This window comes from Rhinolophus sinicus, chromosome 1 (assembly GCF_057876585.1).
Source record: "Rhinolophus sinicus isolate RSI-liver-muscle chromosome 1, RSI-T2T, whole genome shotgun sequence".
NCBI classification, from domain to species: domain Eukaryota; kingdom Metazoa; phylum Chordata; class Mammalia; order Chiroptera; family Rhinolophidae; genus Rhinolophus; species Rhinolophus sinicus.
This window is the reverse complement of record NC_142501.1, coordinates 210602794-210610378: the sequence shown is the minus strand read 5'-3', so window position 1 is coordinate 210610378 and position 7585 is coordinate 210602794.

Genomic DNA, 7585 nt, shown 5'->3' with positions numbered 1-7585 from the left:
AAAGAGCAAAAGTGCCCTAGGTCACATGGACAATGAGTGAGGGGCCAACATTTGAACCCAGATTCCCGGCTCCAGAGACTGGTATTCCCCTTCCATTCCTTGCTCAGGAAGCACTGTCACCCCAAGCCCATCCCTCCTTTGAATCTCAAGGTGTCCTGCCTTGACTCTGGACAGGTAAGTATAATAGCAAGGTATGAGTGGGAGCTGGCAGACCTACACGAAAACGATGGCCAACTTTCCTCCTTTACCATCTATCCCCAAACTGGGGTTCTGGGAACTTCCAGAGCCAGCTGTCAGATCGGAGGCTGCTGACTTCTCAGCACCCATCTTTCTGTCTCCTGCGCATCCAAGACCCCTAGGGCGTCCTCAGAGAAATGGGCAGTGGTGAGGACAGAGACTGAGAACTGGGCTCAAGTCAAAGGTCCCAGTTTGCCACCCAATTGCTTTACTGGGACCTGCGGGGCCTAGAGACAGTCTCAGAGTCTCTGCTCCTGTGTATGAGACCGTCATTCTTCATTTAATTAATAAATATAAAAGCCCTACTATGCACGTTCTAGATGCTGGGGATTCAGCAAGGAGCTATACAAAGTCACTGCCTTCATGGTACTAAGAGTTAAGTGAGGGAGAAACAGAGAATAAGGAAACATAAGCACGTCCTCTGCTGCCAGGTAGTAATTTATTTAAAAAAAAAAAAAAAAGCAAGATGGTGACTGCAGCATTAAACCCCAAGAATGGGGCCCTTTGGAGAGTAGATCCTTGGGACTGCACTGTTCACAGGCCCATGAAGCCAGTCCAGCATGAGGACAGTGAAATCAGAATGGACACTGCAAGTCAATCCCGCTGGCCTGGCCTGGGTGCTGTGGGGAACCACCTGGCTGCAGATGGGGACAGCAGTGGGCGCCCTGACCGATGCAAACAAGGACGCAGGCAACTTTAGAATCCCATTCAGAAAGAGCAGATTTTACTCAGGAAAGTGAAGACCCCCCCCCAAGATAAATGAGTACCTCCAAACCGTAGATTAACCAACACTTCCTCACCTGTCCAGGGGCCCATCTCAGTAAAACAGCGATGTCCCTCCATCTTGGTCTGGCTCTGCTACTTCCAGCCAGAGCCGGGATATTTCTTATCCAAATCGCTTGCCTCGCCCCTCCTTTCAGGGATGGGGGGGGGATGCAGGCCGAGATCTAGGCGTCTCCTGAAGCCAGTTCCTCTGGAGTCAACGGGGTCTTACAGAAAGACCCAGGCCTGTCTTGAAATTCGACCCGCGTTGTTGATGGGGGGGGGGGGCTTTGCATTTGCTGGTCTCTTGGCCTGGATGTCCTTTATTCCATTCAAATGTCCCCTAAGTCTCCTCTCAGGGAGCCCCCACTCCCAGTCCCACTCTGTTTAATAAACCACCTGGCGTAAGAGCATTACCTTTCATTTCATCCTTAGTGTCGGCAGCTTCCACTCTCATCCTGACTTTATCTGGTGACAGCATGGTCCCTAGCACCTCCCACGGCCAGCTGGCACAATAAACATTTACTACATGAACAAGTGTTCCAGGAACTCTACTGGCCACTGTACACCTCTTAACAGAGTACATGAGATCCACCACATTGAACATAAAATGAGAGACAAGAAAGGGAAAAGAAATTGGGGCCAAGGTGAAGCAAGAAGAACGTCCTTTCAGGGTTCCTCGCATCCTGACCCTGCCTCCCCCAACAGAGCTGTCAAGGGACCTCTGATGTCAGACCCAGGGTGACTTCTAAAAATGGAGGTCATGGCGCAGGCACAACAGAAGTGCTGGGGAAGGTTCGAGGTGGTGTCTTGCTGCGTCCCGCGTCTCCGCCAATCACTGCCTGGTTAAGTTTCCAGCTCAGCCTCCATCTCTGCACCTCTCCTTGGAGACCCCTGAGAACAATCGAAAAACTGGGGATCCAGGTCCGGAGACCAGGTTCCTGAGGGTTCAACCAGAAGCTAGTGGGTGCATCACTTAACATCTCTGGACCTCAGGTAACACATCTGTGAAAAGAAATAAAGACAACATTTTCCTTTAAAGGCGATGATGTTTTAAGTGACATAATGCCTGTTGGGTGCCTGGCACAGAATCTGGCTCGGAGTAGGTGCTCATTTAGGGGATGGGGTCCTTGCTTCCCCACCCCAGACATACTGGGCACTGGCGTAAAAAATAAAGTCTGTCAAAACATACCTGGCCTTGACAGAGCTCACAGGAAGAGAGGAGATTGACAGATGTACTCGGTGCAAGAATAGGAGCATACATGAAGTCTTTGGGGGGGGGGGGGAAGACAGACTCAGGCTCCACTTCTGTTAAACGGACACAATAATGACACCAAGGTAGCAGAGTTGAGACATTCATTCAGATAGCTGAAGAGAAACTGCCTTCACTCTGTCATCCGCCCTCTCCAGGTGCCCACCCTGCACTTGTACAACCTGAGACTGAGTGTTTCCTTTAATTCTGCGCCCAGGGCGCCTAGCTTGATTCCGCTGGTTGGAATCTGGTCTAGCTGTGTGACCTTGGGCAAGTTTCTTCACTTCTCTGAGCAGTAGCGTGTTCATGCGTGCAACGGGATAACAATTATTACCCTACCTATGTGGCCCCGCTTGTGTAAGGATTAAATGGGACCGTGCTCATCAGATGTTTGGTGCAGGGTCGGGCACTGGTACCTGCTCAACCTCCAGCAACGAACGCCCTTCCTTCGCTGGTGTCCAGGCCTCAGTTTCTTAATCTGCGAGATGGGCATGAGGCAGGCCTGAAGGACAGTTGAGCTCGGGGAGCAATGGTTTGGCGGGGGCGCAGCTGGTGCACAGCTGGGCGGCGGGAGCTGCCGGTGTCAGAGGGAGGGGCAAGCGAGCAGAGTTGGGAGCTGCGGTCGCGGTGGGGGGCGGGGGTGTCTGCTGCCGACTCCGCCCCACAGCTGAGCCCCAGCTGGCTCCGGGCTAGCACAGCGAAGTTCGGGGACTCCAGGGCGGGAGCTGGGGCCCGGGTTGCAGGGTTTCGAATCCGAGTAAGCTCCGAAGGGAAGAGAAACGTTGTTGGGACCTGGGGCGAAGCTTCTCAGAAGCCCTCACGCACTTTCGGTGGTGGGAGATGGGGAGGGAACGGCACAGAATAAAAGGGGGTTCACCAAAGAAAAGGGGGTTCACCACAAAAAAGCATCTCTCTAGAGGCCACCCTGGTCCAAGCCACCGACGCTTCCCCTCTAACTTGAGTCCGTGGACGCTCCTACTCGGCTCTCACCGTTCTCCTCACTAAGGCCTCCCAGAGCTTCAGAAAATGCAAAGGGGACCCTGTAGGCCGCCTGCTCTAAACTCACCAGAGGCCAGCTCCAGCCTGGCTGGCCTCGTTCCTGCCTCAGGGCCTTTGCACTTGCCAGTCCCTCTCCATGAAAGATCCTTTCCTTGGCTCCTTTCAGAACTCCAGGCCTCATCCTTTGGGTCCCAGCTCACAAGTCGCCTCCGCAGAGCTGTCTGCCTTGTGCTTCTGAATCGGTGCCCTGTTCCTATCTCCCTTAGAAGCATTCATTTCCAACTTAAATTTGTATTTATTTGTTAGTGTGTTGTCCTGTTCAATTACATGAATGCATTAATAAAAGAACACTGTACTAAAATTGGGGGTCCGGGCTCTGCCCAGACTTTCTGCGACCTTGGCCAGATCACAGGACGCTTTCCATCCTCCGTTTTCTGACCTGTCAGTGAGGACACTGATCCCATTGGTGCCAACAGCGCATCTCTAAGGCGGCGTCCAGAACGCTTTCCCCAAGTCCAATGATGTGGGTTGGGGGATGTGCAAAGCTGCTAGAACAAGGCCTGGTGAGTCCCCACTGGCCGGAGGAGGCTTCTGCCACGTGCTCCAGCCTGGGCGCCCACGCTTCAGGGTCCCTAGTCGGCCAAACTCATCATTGGGATGATTTTCTGCTTTCAGCTAAGGTAACAGCGGTGGTTGGTGGAGAACACATATCTGGTCTTAGACACCTGTGTGACCTTTGGCGAGTCACTTCCCTGCTCTGTGCCTTGGTTTCCTCACTTGGAATATGAGCTATAAGAGTGCTTGAGTTGTAGGGAAAGGATTAAAGGAGGAAACGCTTTTCTTTCCGGGCCCACAGTGACGCACAGTCTTTCTTCCTTCCCGTCACCGTCACCGTCCAGGGACAAAAACATCGCTCCGCTTCCACCCCGCTCATCCCTCCAGCCTCAGACCTGCCCCGCATGCCAATCCCCTCCGGGAATTGGAACTTCCCGACTTTCACGTGGCCAGAGGGGCCTCGAGGCTAAGGACAGAGAGCAGGAACATAGCCATCTGCATCCCACCCCCCAACCCATGCCGCCTGCGCTCCAGATTCTCAAAGCACGTTCCAGTTGGAGTCACCCACCGCTTCCTCTGCACCAGCCTGGTGGTAATTCCATTCCGCCCACCAGGAAACTGAGGCTGAGAGAAGGTAGGTGACAGCCAAAGGCTGCCTGGGTTAGAAGCACTGCCCCGGCTCTCACTAACTGAGAGATCTTACCTGAGTCATTCAACTCTATGCCTCCGATTCCTGGTCTGTGATGGGAGGATGCCAATGGTGCGTGCCTGCCTGATAAGGGGGATTCATCCGTGTGGTCCACGTGGAGTGCTTGCAATGGCCCTGGAGCATGCAAGGGCTCAGTCCGTATCAGCGGCTGGCAAATCAGAAGGGACAGGTCCTCTGTGATTCCCCTCCCCCAGCTGGAAATGCAGGTGACTTAACAGAACAACAGAATGGGGTCTTTCTCTCTTGCCCTACCAGGAGTCACTATTGTGCCCATTTAACAGAAGTGGAGCCTGAGTCTCAGAGAACTCGGGAGGTGGGTCATTCCGCCTGCCCCAAACATTCCTTTCCAGCCGGTGTGGCCCTGACGCTGGTCGTTTCTCTGTTGCCGGAGCCCCGGGTTGGCACGGGGGGATCAAGGGCGGTCATCAGGGGAAAACGTGGTATCTTTTTAAGTAGCACCCCAAAGTGCCATAGTCCAGCGAACCGTCGGGGAAGCTCATCTGAGCCGCGACAAAGGAACAGGGCTGTGCCGCACGGGAGTCTGGAAGGTGCCAGGGAGGGCGAGACAAGGAAGTGGCTCCTCTCGGGAGATTTTGAGGTCGTGCCCACACCACCCCAACCTGCCCCCCATAAACATCGCAAATGCAGTCTGCAGAGCCCTGCCACGCAGCTTGAAGAGACCCCCGGTCAGATTGCAGACCCCACGTGTCTGTCAAAACCCATTCCCTACGGGTGGGGAAGGAGGCAGCCCCTGTGGTCCCACAGCCGCCGGCTGGAACCAGCCTCATCGGCTCAGTGCCCGCCTGGAGCCAGCCTCCTCGCCAGCGAAATGGAGAGCAAAAGGCTGCAAGGCGGGGTGCTGCCCCGACCAACTCAGAGTCTCAGGGCCAGGGTCCTTCCTTAGGTCCCTCCCCAGTCATGCCCCGAATTAAGAACAGGCGCTGAATCTGCTTTTAACTTCCCCAAAGACACGTCTTATTACACCCTCACTTCAGTGCTCCAAGCCCTGACAGCCAAAGCCTGGCTTTAGGAGTAGAACCGCAGTAACTTGTTAGAGACCACCATCCAGAAATGCGGAAACCTAGATTCCAGACTCATAGGCTCACAGAGGTTAAGCAACGTGCCCAAGGTCACACAATAAGTGCCAAAACCAGAGTTCCTGAGACCAGGCGGTCTGACTCCAGGCAAGGCGATCCCCACACGGTCCTAAACACCGCTGATCCGGCTGCTGCTCCAAGCACTGCCTTCTCCGTCCGGGGTGGGGGTGGGGTGGGGGGCTGGGTGACTGCATGGACAGTCCAAGTCCTGGGCCTGCGTTCAGCCAACAAGAGCAAAGCACGGGATCTGGTTCCTGGGAAGGCATTCTGAGACTCACTGAGGAGACCGGAGAAGGCCGGTGTGCCAGATGGAGGTGGGGCAGCGGGGCGTCCCAGAGAAGGCGCCCTAGGAGGAGAAAGGATTGCTGAAATCACCACGGAGCTCCAGGGGGGCCCTCAAGCCATCCTCCTCACTGCCTCCCAGGAAAGGTCTGCCTCTTGGGTTTGACTCCACACACAAGACTGTCACATGCCCCGTGCCCCGGTCCCACCCGTGTGCTCTGAGCTGCTCACAGGAGCGGCGCTCCGCGACCCAGTGTCCCAGCGGCTTCCAGTGTTTCACTCAGCCTCTGCTTTAACTCCCCCCATCATCGTCTATCTCAGGGTCTTCTCTCCCAAGATTCTGTGTGCCTGCCAGTGTCACCAGGTCCTAGGTGGCAGAAATCCTGCAAGGGTGCTGGAGGGTGGTGACCGTGAGGGTATATACTTGCCTCTATCAATGGGCTGTGTTTATTAGGATGTGTGTGTTGATTGTGGGTGTGGGTGTTAGTTTTGTGTCTACAGTGTGTGCACCATATGTTGGTTGTGTGTGGTTGGGTGTCTGTGTTTGGTTGTATGTGTATATGTGATGTGTCTTGCACTGCATGTGTTTGGAAGGTGGTGTTTGGGAGGTATTTTCTGGATGTGTGTATTTTCTGGCTGTGTGTGTGTGCGCACGTGTGTGTGTGTGTGTGTGTGTGGTTGATGTCTACTGCTTTTGTATGTGTGTCTTAGTTTTACATGCGTGTTGCACGGTTTTTGTATGTGTGTGCTAGATGTGTTTCTTGTGGTGTATGTTGGTGCACTGCGTATGCGTTGATGGTGTGTGTGTGCGCGCGCGTGTGTGTTGGCGCGCGCGTGTGCCCTCGCGTAAGCTCTCTCTGTTGCGGAGGGAGCCCAGTCCCAGTCAGGCCCGGGTGCTGCAAAGAGCGGAAACTGTGGGTCCGCGGAGCCACGGGAGGGCGCTGTGGAGGAGGCAGGCCAGTGTGATGAGAGGGTCCTCCTAGGCCTGGAGCAGGGGTGCTGTGCGCCCTGGGAGAGGGAATGGTCCGGTGGAGCAGAAGGAAATCCGAATCTGGAGTGAGGAATCCGGAGCGCGCTGGAGAATGGACACTTGGTGGTCGTGGGTGGGGGACAGGTTAAGGTGCTTCCAGGGACCGCCGGGCTGGGGAAATGTCCTGGCTGTGCCGCGGTGTGAGCCGCTGGGAGGGCGGGGACCGAGCTCTGGAGGCCGCAGGGCCCCGGGGGCCCGGCCAGGCCGGCGCCAGCCGCCAAGTTGAAAGGCGGCCTCAGCCTCTCCTCGCCGCTTCCCATTGCGTCCCCGAGGGCTCCAGGAGCGGAGCAGGCCCGGGCCGGGCCGGCTCACTTCCGGGCCGCGGGTCACTACAGGGGGACCTTGCAGATCCCGGGACTGCTGGGCCCCCACCGACCTACGCGCGGAGCTAGGGGCGCCCCAGGTCCCCTGACACCCGGTAATCGCATCCTGGCCCGGGCTTCTACGCCACGGACTGCGCGCGCGGGACTCTTTGGTCCTGCCAGCGTGATCAGAAACTGAGTCTGCAGATTGAGGCTTCTGTCTCCTCCCCAACAAAACGAAAGCACCCCATAGAGGGCGTGCAGGGCAGGTGAGATGCCCTCCTTGTTCCCCAAGGGCCGAGGCTTGCTCACCGTCAGGGCATGACGGAGTTAAATTCGTAATTAGGGCCGAAGTTCCGT